Source organism: Hevea brasiliensis, chromosome 14 (genome assembly GCF_030052815.1).
Source record: "Hevea brasiliensis isolate MT/VB/25A 57/8 chromosome 14, ASM3005281v1, whole genome shotgun sequence".
NCBI classification, from domain to species: Eukaryota; Viridiplantae; Streptophyta; class Magnoliopsida; order Malpighiales; family Euphorbiaceae; genus Hevea; species Hevea brasiliensis.
The window spans coordinates 40,524,964-40,535,392 of record NC_079506.1 but is presented as its reverse complement, the minus strand read 5'-3'; the positions used below and the strand labels follow the sequence as shown (position 1 = coordinate 40,535,392).

The 10,429-nt window shown below is 35.8% G+C and overlaps 1 non-coding gene across 1 annotated transcript; it reads right to left on the bottom strand.

The window, feature by feature from the left end:
- Positions 1-4,570: 4,570 nt before the first annotated feature.
- LOC131173462 (small nucleolar RNA R71) lies at positions 4,571-4,677 on the bottom strand. Its single transcript, XR_009143778.1, has one exon. It is a non-coding gene; the product is annotated as a small nucleolar RNA R71 (small nucleolar RNA).
- Positions 4,678-10,429: the final 5,752 nt, after the last annotated feature.

Genomic DNA, 10,429 nt, shown 5'->3' with positions numbered 1-10,429 from the left:
ATTTTTCAAACTCAATTACAATAATTTAATCACCTAATCATAACATATAACTTCTCCACTATCATAACATATAACATCACCACTATCTTACATACACATTTGGCAAACTTTAGGACCACAATTCATCAAACAACTTCATGAATTCCAACACTCTTCAAGAAGTTAACAAGCTGCCAAATTTGTAAAGCTTCCATAATTGCCTTCAAGCTCAAATTTTCACTTAGTCCACCATCACATATACATGAGGTTAACTTACTAAAATTTTAAACCATATTAGTCAACATTAATTCTTCACAATACATGTAAGAATATTTCATTTAGTATACAATTTCATGGCTGTCCATTTAGACATTTACGCATAGAATTTCTAATTCAACATAATTTCCAACTCCAGTGCTCAACTTTAACATACACCAATAATTAACCTACTAAAACTTTTATTCACTTTAATCAACATCAATACCCATTAATTTCATGTGAAAATAATTCAAACTCTTTAATTACCATGGCTGCCTAAACTAATACATAATCATAACTCACCAAAAACTCAAAATTTCTTCATCAACTTATTCATCTCAAGCTTCCCATAAACTTTACTTAGGAAAGAAAACAATTTAAACACTTACCTATTAACGAGGCTTGTTAAATCTTCACCAAAATCCCTTGAATTTAGTATCTATTTCTTCCTTGTGATATGGGGATCAAAGTTAGTGAAGTGACTTTGGTGTTTGAGTTGGAAATGGTGGAGGTTTAGGAAGCTTTAATCATTTCGGCCATGGAGGATTTGGAGAGCTTCATTTTGGCATGGAAGAGATGGAGGTTGAAGGAAGTGTTAGTGGATTTACACCTGCCCACTTAAGGATTACTTTAACCCTATAGTGCTCCACTCACCATAAGATAATGATATTATATGTTTAAAGTGTTAATTACTCAATTTATACCCCATTTTTGCTATTTTCATTAGGTACCACTAATTTAATTTTTCATTATATTTTTTAAGTGTAATATCATGTGTTTTTAATGAAAATTTAGGTCAAAAGACAACTCGGGGTGTCAAATGACAACAATGCCCCTGTTCGGGTTGCATTTTTTATTTTTCGGTAACACTGGGTTTTGTCCGTTTTTCGATTTCTCATTTTTCTTTGTACTAATTATTTAATTTTTATTTAATATTTCTAATGGTTTTTATACTTCAATAGGTGTCTATTTAGGTCCTAAAAATATTTTCCAAGGTTCCCCGCGGTCCAAGGCTAGTCAACGGTCCACGCCGTGACTTTCCTGTGCGGTCACCCATCGCTAGGGTTCTCGGCTCGCTTAACTTGGTTGCATTTCCTTACTATTATTTTTTCTTTGTTTTTCTTGTATTTTCTTTTCTTGTATTTCATTATTTTATGTCTCCTCACCCATATCGAAGTGTAGTTCTAGGCATCCTAGCTGTCTGAACAACACTGGTCACTGGAACAGTAGAACGCACTACCGAACATAGGGGTGTTACAATTCTGCCCCCCTTAAAATAAATTTCGTCTCAAAATTTTACCTGGCATCAGTCTCTGAATAGCTGTGGGTGTTGTCTCCTCATATCTTCTTCACGTTCCCAACTAGCTTCCTGGCCTGAATGATGGTTTCACAGCACTTTAACCAGGTGTATCTGTTTGTTTCTCAGTTGCTTCACCTCATATGCTAGAATTTCTATGGGTTCTTCCTCATAAGAGAGGTCTGGATTTACCTCAATCTCTTCAACTGATAGTACATGAGATGGGTCTGATCTGTACCTCCTTAACATGGACATATGGAAGACACTGTGTATCCTTGCTAACTCCGGAGGTAATGCCAACCGATATGCCAAAAGGACCCACTCTTTCCAGAACCTCATATGGTCCAATGAAACAAGGACTCAGTTTCCCCTTTCTGTCAAATCTCATAATCCTCTTCCAAGGAGAAACTTTGAGGAATACCTTATCACCCACAGCATATTCAATATCTCTTCTCTTCAGATCAACATAGGACTTCTGACGGTCTGATGCAACCTTAAGTTTATCTCTAATCAATTTAATCTTTTCCTCTGTCTGCTGAACAATTTCTGGCCCAATCATCTTCCTTTCACCTACTTCATCCCAACATAAGGGAGTTCTGCACTTTCTGCCATACAAAGCTTCGTATGGAGGCATCCCAATGCTAGATTGGTAGCTGTTGTTATAAGCAAACTCAATCAAAGGCAAGTGTGTATCCCAACTACCTTCAAACTCAATCACACAAGCTCGTAGCATATCCTCCAATATCTGAATTACCCTTTCAGACTGGTGTTATACTCATTTCATATAGGCATTTTAGGGTAGTGTTGCATCCATTTTGCCCTTATATTTTAGTATATTTTATGTTTTTAGCTTTATTTTAGCTCATTTGTTAACTTTAGATACTTTATATTTGATTTTTGTAATTTTGTTATTTTTGATAGGATTTTTGTGGCAAATCAAGGATCAATGAGTGCATTAGGAAGTGATTTGAAGAAATTTAGAATCCTTTAAGCATGGAGGAAAGTTGAAGAAATCAAGCCTTGAAAGAGCAAGTTAGCCGAAATTTGCTTGACACTTTGCTTAAGATCCTGCTTAGGGTAAAGCGGCAGTGCTTAAGGTGCAGCACAAGTCAAGCATGAGCAGAAAAGTCTATTTTACTCTAAGTCTGCCGAGATCTGCTGAGGGTATGCCTAACCTTAAGCAGACAGTGCGACCAGAAGCTGAAATTTGCTAAGAAGCTGCTTAGGGTTAAGCCAAACCCTAAGCGGCATCGCCTAACGTGAATAGTCTTTCGACTTGGATAATTTTACACCTCATTTCCTATCCACTCCTTGGCCCTTATTTACTTTTAGGGTAACTTTTTGGGACCATATAAAATCATCATTTCCTAATTTTTTCAACAGGAGGAAAGGGGGAGAAACAAAAAAAGGGAAAGAAAATATAAGAGAGAGAGAGAGGAAACGTTATTTCTTTTGGGGAGGAGCTGCTGCAACCCTTTTTGGAGCTCCAGAAACTAGAGTTTTGGGTTCTTCTACCTGGGTTTTTCTATTTTGGTCCTCTTATCATGTTTTTCTTTACTTTTCCATCAATCTTTCTTGTAAATACCATCATGAGTGAGTAGACTCTTTAGATTTCAGAGTTGGGAAACATGTTTTAGATTAATTTGTGGATTTGGACTGGATATTTCCTTATTTTACATAAATATGAGTTTTGATTCTTTCCTTGTGTGCTTGATTTACTTGCCTAATGTTGGTACCCATTGGGTATTGTGTTAATCTTTGATTGAAGGACCGAAAGGTGAAAGTCATTGATAGATAATCAAGGATTGGAACTTAAAATCATCTAGATTTAGAAATAATCTAGGATTTTAAGAGGAATTAATTATTGGTTACAAAACTTAATGGGTTTTAAAACAATCAAATAACATACGAAAGTAGGTTTGGTTATTTTATAACACACTTTGGTTTGCTTGAAAAAGATATCAAAGGAATTTAGAATCAATTTCCTTCAAACTCTATTTTTCCCTAAAAATTGGAATGCCCAAGACAAATCCCAATTAATTTATGCATAAACCCCCAACTCTGGAATCACTTTTAACATAATTAGACTTTCATTTAAATTACCCATTATCAATTTTGTTTAATTGCAAACTAGATTTAGAATTTATTTACTTGCTCTTTACATATTCCAATTAGATTAATCAATTTACTTCGCTCATTTACATTTACCATTCATTCATTAATCATTAGCCCAAATAATCGCTTCATTCATAGTTTTGTACTCAAACTGCAAATCCTCATGGGAACGATACTTGATTCATCACTTTATTACTTGAGACGACCCGTATACTTGTGGATTCGCCACATCAAGTTTTTGGCGCCGTTGCTGGGGATTAGATTTTTGTTTGATATTGAACAATTGTTTGTTTGGTTAATTTGGGCATTTTATTTTATTTTCTTTTTACCATTTTACTTTGAGAATTTATTTATTTTGTTTTTCAGGTACTTTATTTTATGAGAAGAACAAAAAGTGAAGAAATCAATTTATTCTTTGACCCAAAAATTGAAAAGACAGCAAAAGCTTTAAGAGCAGAATCTAAAAGGAGAAGAGCTGAAATTAAAGCTCAACAACAACAAGAAAGAGCACAAGAGCAAGAGCAATTACAAGAAGAAATGGCCAACAACAATAACAACCGCTCTGTGAAGGATCATGCCTATCCTAACATTGGGGATTTCATGCCAAATATCACAAGACCAAGAGTAGTAGCTAATAATTTTGAACTGAAGCCTGCACTCTGTCAGATGATACAACAATCACAATTCGGAGGAAATCCAAGTGAAAGTCCACATGTGCATCTAGCACACTTTCTTAAGATCAGTGATATATTGAAGATAAATGGAGTTTCTAATGATGCAATTCGACTCAGATTATTTCCTTTTTCTCTGAAGGACCAAGCTAGAGAGTGGTTACATTCTTTGCCACCGGGTTCTATCACAACATGGGAAGAACTTTCTCAAGCATTTTTAGCTCAATATTTTCCACCAAGCAAGACAGCTAAGCTGAGAAATGAGCTGACTTCTTTGAAACCTAGAGATGATGAGAGCTTGTATGAAGCATGGGAGAGGTACAAGGATTTGCAAAGGAGATGTCCCCATCATGGGATTCCTAAGTGGATGCTTGTTCAACACTTTTACAATGGAGTTTCATCAGCTATTAGAAGTACAATTGATGCATCTTCTGGAGATGATCTTATGGAGAAATTTGAAGATGAAGCTTTTTCTGCTCTTGATAAAATTGCTTATAACAACTACCAATGGAGTTATGACAGGAATGAGATCAAGAAACCAGCTAGTATGTTCGAGCTTGATGCCATGAATATGATTAATGCTAAGTTTGATTCTTTGACAAGGAAAATGGACAAGCTAAGCATGAAAGTAAATTCTTCAGCTGGAGGTTCTAGTAATTCAGTAGAAGTTGGAGCTACAAATGTCAATTGTTCAGTAGATTTTTTTGCACTTAATCAAGATTTTTCAAGTGAGCAAGTGGATTAAGTGGGGAACTACAATCAAAGACCAGGTGGTAACTCATTTTCTGCAACTTATGATCCAGCATGGAGAAACCACCCCAATTTCTCTAGGGGAGGTAGACAAGGACAAAATCAAAATTTTCAGCAACCTTCCTGGTATCAACAACATCAGAATTTTCAGCAGAATAGAGGTCCTCCTCCTGGAATTCCTAAACCTCAAAATGCACCTGCTCCACCTCTACCACAACAAGCACAACCAGACAAGACAGCTAGATTGGAAGCCATGATTGAGACTCTACTTGTGAGCCATCAAAGTCAACAAGAAATGATTTCTCAATTAGCATCTAAAGTGGATCAAATGGCAACACACAACAAGATGTTAGAGAATCAAATAGCTCAACAAGCTAGCTCTTCAAATAACAAAGCATTTGGGAAGCTCCCTAGCCAGCCAGAAAATTCAATGGAGCATTGCAAGGCTATTACATTAAGGAGTGGAAAAATATTAGAGAATGGAGATAAAAAGATTGAAGAAGAGAAAAACAGAGAAGGAGATGAACAAACTGAAGCTGAAGGTAGAATTGAAGCTGAAAAAGAAAATTCAGTGGAAGAAAAAGGAAGTAAGGAGAGGGAAAGCAAAGAAGAAGAACCTAAATATGTTGCACCTAAAGCTTACATGCCACCTTTACCATTCCCATAAAGGTTTCAAAAAGCGAAATTGGATAAACAATTTGGGAAGTTTTTGGAAGTATTGAAGTCTTTGCATGTGACTATTCCTTTCACTGATGCCTTAGCACAAATGCCTTCATATGCTAAATTTTTGAAGGAGATTTTATCTAACAAGAAGAAATTGGAGAAATTTGAGACCGTAGCTCTTACAGAAGAAAGCAGTGCTATTTTGCAAAATAAGCTTCCACCTAAACTGAAAGATCCTGGGAGTTTTTCCATACCATGTCACATTGGGGATATCAGTATAAATAAGGCTTTATGTGATCTTGGAGCCAGTGTTAGTCTGATGCCATTATCTATCTATGAGAAAGTGAAGATTCGAGAAATGAAGCCTACTACCATTTCACTACAGCTAGCAGATAGGTCTATTAAATTTCCAATTGGGGTAATTGAGAATGTTCCTCTGAAAGTTGGAAAATTTTTCATACCAGTGGATTTTGTGGTATTGGAGATGGAGGAGGATGTACACATTCCTATCATTCTTGGTAGACCTTTCCTTGCTACTGCTGGAGCTGTGATTAATGTAAAAAATGGGAGGCTTACATTAGAAGTTGGGGAAGAGAAAGTTGAGTTTAATTTGTTTCAAGCAATGAAAAAGAAAGATGATTCAAATTCATGCTTGAAAGTTGATGTGATAGATGAAGAGGTAAGAGAAGTGCTTAAAAAGCAACATCCTAAAGATCCCTTAGAAGCTTGTTTAGTTCATAACATCAAAAAAGGGGATGAGATTGAAGAAGCTGCAGAATATGCTACAATCTTGGAAGGAAATCCACCTTTGCCTATGGCTGATATTGAAAAGATTGGGGATTTGAAGCAAGATACAACTTCATCATCAAAGCTTGAAAAAAATGAAGCACCGAAGGTAGAGTTGAAACCTCTTCCAACAAATCTCAGGTATGCTTTTCTAGGTCAAAACTCTACATATCCTGTAATTGTTAGTGCTAAATTGAATGATTGTGAAGCTGAAAAATTATTGAGAGTTCTTAGAAAGCATAGAAGGATAATTGGTTATACCATTGATGATATTAAAAGAATACATCCTTCTATGTGCATGCATAGAATTTTGTTGGAAAATAATCATAAAGCCTCTCGAGAGTCACAGATGAGATTGAATCCAAATATGAAAGAGGTTGTGAAAAAGGAAATCTTGAAATTGCTTGATGCAGGTATCATTTACCACTGCTTTACGACAAAGAATTGGGTAAGTCCAGTTCATGTTGTACCCAAGAAAGGGGGCATCACAGTAGTGAAAAATGAAAATGATGAACTAATACCAACAAGGACGGTAATTGGATGGAGAATGTGTATAGACTATAGGAAATTGAATAATGCAACCAGAAAGGACCATTTTCCATTACCATTTATAGATCAAATGCTTGAGAGACTAGCTCATCATTCTTATTTTTGCTATTTGGATGGCTATTCAGGGTTCTTTCAGATCCCTATTCACCCAGATGATCAGGATAAAACTACCTTCACATATCCTTATGGTACCTTTGCATATCGAAGGATGCCATTTGGACTATGTAATGCCCCTGCTACATTTCAAAGATGTATGATGTCCATATTTTCTGACATGATTGAGGGTATTATGGAAGTGTTCATGGATGATTTTTCTGTGTATGGTAAATCTTTGATGAATGCTTATCTAACTTGTCTAAGGTTTTGCAGAGATGTGAAGAGTTCAATTTAGTTTTGAATTAGGAAAAGTGCCATTTTATGGTACAAGAAGGAATTGTTTTGGGACATCTTGTGTCAAACAGGGTTATTGAGGTGGATAAAGCAAAGGTAGAAATTATTGAGAAAATGCCACCCCCAACATCTGTGAAGGGAGTGAGGAGTTTCTTGGAGCATGCTGGATTTTACAGGAGATTTATCAAGGATTTCTCTAAGATTTCTAAACCTCTTACCAATTTATTGGGTAAAGTTGTGGAATTCCATTTTGATACTAATTGTATGAACGCTTTTTGCAGGATAAAAGAAGCTTTGATATCTGCTCCTATTATGCAGCCACCTGATTGGTCATTACATTTTGAGTTAATGTGCGATGCTAGCGATTATGCCATTGGGGCTGTTTTGGGACAAAGGAGAGATAAGAAGGTGTATGCAATATACTATGCAAGTAGAACCTTAGATGATGCTCAAATAAATTACTCTACTACAAAGAAAGAGTTTTTGGCAGTGGTATTTACAGTAGATAAATTCAGGTCCTATCTTGTGGGGTCAAAGGTAATAGTGTACACGGATCATGCAGCTATCAAGTATCTCCTTCAGAAAAAAGAGGCTAAACCTAGATTGATAAGGTGGGTGCTACTCCTTCAAGAGTTTGACTTGGAAATTAAAGACAAGAAAGGAGTAGAAAATGTGGTAGTAGATCATCTGTCTAGATTGAGGCAAGAACAAGGAGATAATTTGGGAAAAGAGCCCCCAATAGATGATTATTTTCCTGATGAGCAACTGTTAGTAATCATGAATGCAAAAACCCCCTTGGTATGCAGATTTTGTGAACTATCTAGTGTGTGGAATCCTTCCACCTGACCTAACATGGCAGCAAAAGAAGAAATTTCTTTTTGATGTAAAGGATTATGATTGGAAAGAGCCATTTTTGTTCAAGAGATGTAGAGATGGGTTGATTAGAAGATGTTTATCTGATGAGGAGATAGAGAATGTTATTAAAGATTGCCATTCTTCGCTTTATGGGGGTCATATGAGTGTGACAAAGACTGCAGAAAAAGTTTTTCAAGCAGGGTTATTTTGGCCACACATGTTTAAAGATGTGAGAAAGTTTGTAAATGCATGTGATAGGTGTCAAAGGATGGGTAATATCTCGAAAAGAGATGAAATGCCCCTCCAAAATATATTGGAAGTGGAACTATTTGATGTGTGGGGCATTGATTTCATGGGACCTTTTCCATCGTCCTTTGAGCACAAATACATTTTAGTTGGAGTAGATTATGTGAGGAAATGGGTTGAAGCTATACCATCTCCAACTAATGATGTTAGAGTTGTGATTAAATTCCTTATAAAGTTCATTTTTACAAGATTTGGAACTCCACGTGCCATTATAAGTGATGGAGTTTCTCATTTTTGCAACCATCAATTTAAAAGATTATTACAAAAATATGGAGTAAAGCATAAGGTTGCAACACCCTACCATCCACAAACTAGTGGTCAAGTGGAGATCTCAAATAGAGAGTTGAAAAGAATTCTTGAGAAAACAGTGAATAGTTCAAGGAGAGATTGGTCACTAAAGTTAGATGATGCTTTTTGGGCCTATAGAATAGCTTTTAAAACTCCTATTGGCACCACCCCATTTAGATTGGTTTATGGGAAAGCTTGTCATTTAGCTTTGGAGTTGGAGCATAGAGCATATTGGGCCATAAGGACACTGAATTTTGACTTAAAAACTGCAGGAGAAAAAAGAATGCTGCAACTAAATGAACTTGAGGAACTTAGATTGGATGCTTATGAAAATGCCAACCTATACAAGGAAAGAACTAAGAGATGGCATGATAAGCATATTAGGAGGAAAGAATTTCAAGAAGGTGATGTTGTTCTCTTATATAATTCTAGGTTAAGGTTGTTTCCCGGAAAATTAAAGTCAAGATGATCAGGGCCTTACACTGTTATAAAGGTATACCCCTATGGAGCTGTTGAGATAGGCAATGAAACCTCAGGGACTTTCAAAGTTAATGAGCAGAGATTAAAGCATTATATTGTTGGAGAACCCACACAAAAGGTTGTAGAGGTTTCATGGCTTGGTTCTCCAATCAGGGATATTTAGGTGATTTGAAGTGGAAGGTCAAGCTTAAGACCTTAAACAAGCGCTTCTTGGGAGGCAACCCAAGTGTATCCTTTTATAGTTTGTTAATTTTCCATTTCAGTTCATTTTCAGCTTTTACCCTCATTAAACTCAAAAGTGACATTTGTTTATCTTTTACAGGTCATTCATGAAGATTGGGCAAATTGACACATGTAGCAAAAAGAAAGAATTGAAAGGGAGCAAGTATAAGCAAAATTCTGCACTTTATGCAGTACCTGTGAACAGTAACACCTTTAAACTTGTGCTAAATTGCTGATATTGCAATCTACTTGATAGCACATGTTTAATTTTGTGTCTTATGTAAATTCTGTGAAATGCAACTTGAATGAGGATCAATTTTGATATTTAGGACTGATGTGAGCTTTATTAAAGTGCAAAATTAGTGTTTGTTGAGTTTTACCTTTTAGTATATATATAGTTTTGTAAACTGTTAGAAATTTACATGTTTTTGTTTGAATTGCTGCTAGTTTTTGCAGTCTGCAGATTTTTGTTACTGTTCATGCTGCTTAAAAAGTCAATTTCTATGTCTTTTGTGCAATTCTTGAATGTCTGAAACTTGTCTCAAATGCTGTTGAAAATGTGCTTTTAGTATAAGTTTAGAAAGGAGACCATTCCATTAAGTTTGCAAAAAGGTAATCACAATTGGTGCCTAATTTGAACCATGCTTGCAAAAAGCTAAATGAACATTTACAATGCTTACTAAGTTTGTGAGAGATGATGAGCTTAAATTTTTCACTTTGATGGTATTAATGTGTATTTGGTAATTGCTGAGGGTCATGATAGCATTTCATAGCATTTGGACTGTTTTTGGTAAGTAAAACCACAAATTTTCCCAAAACC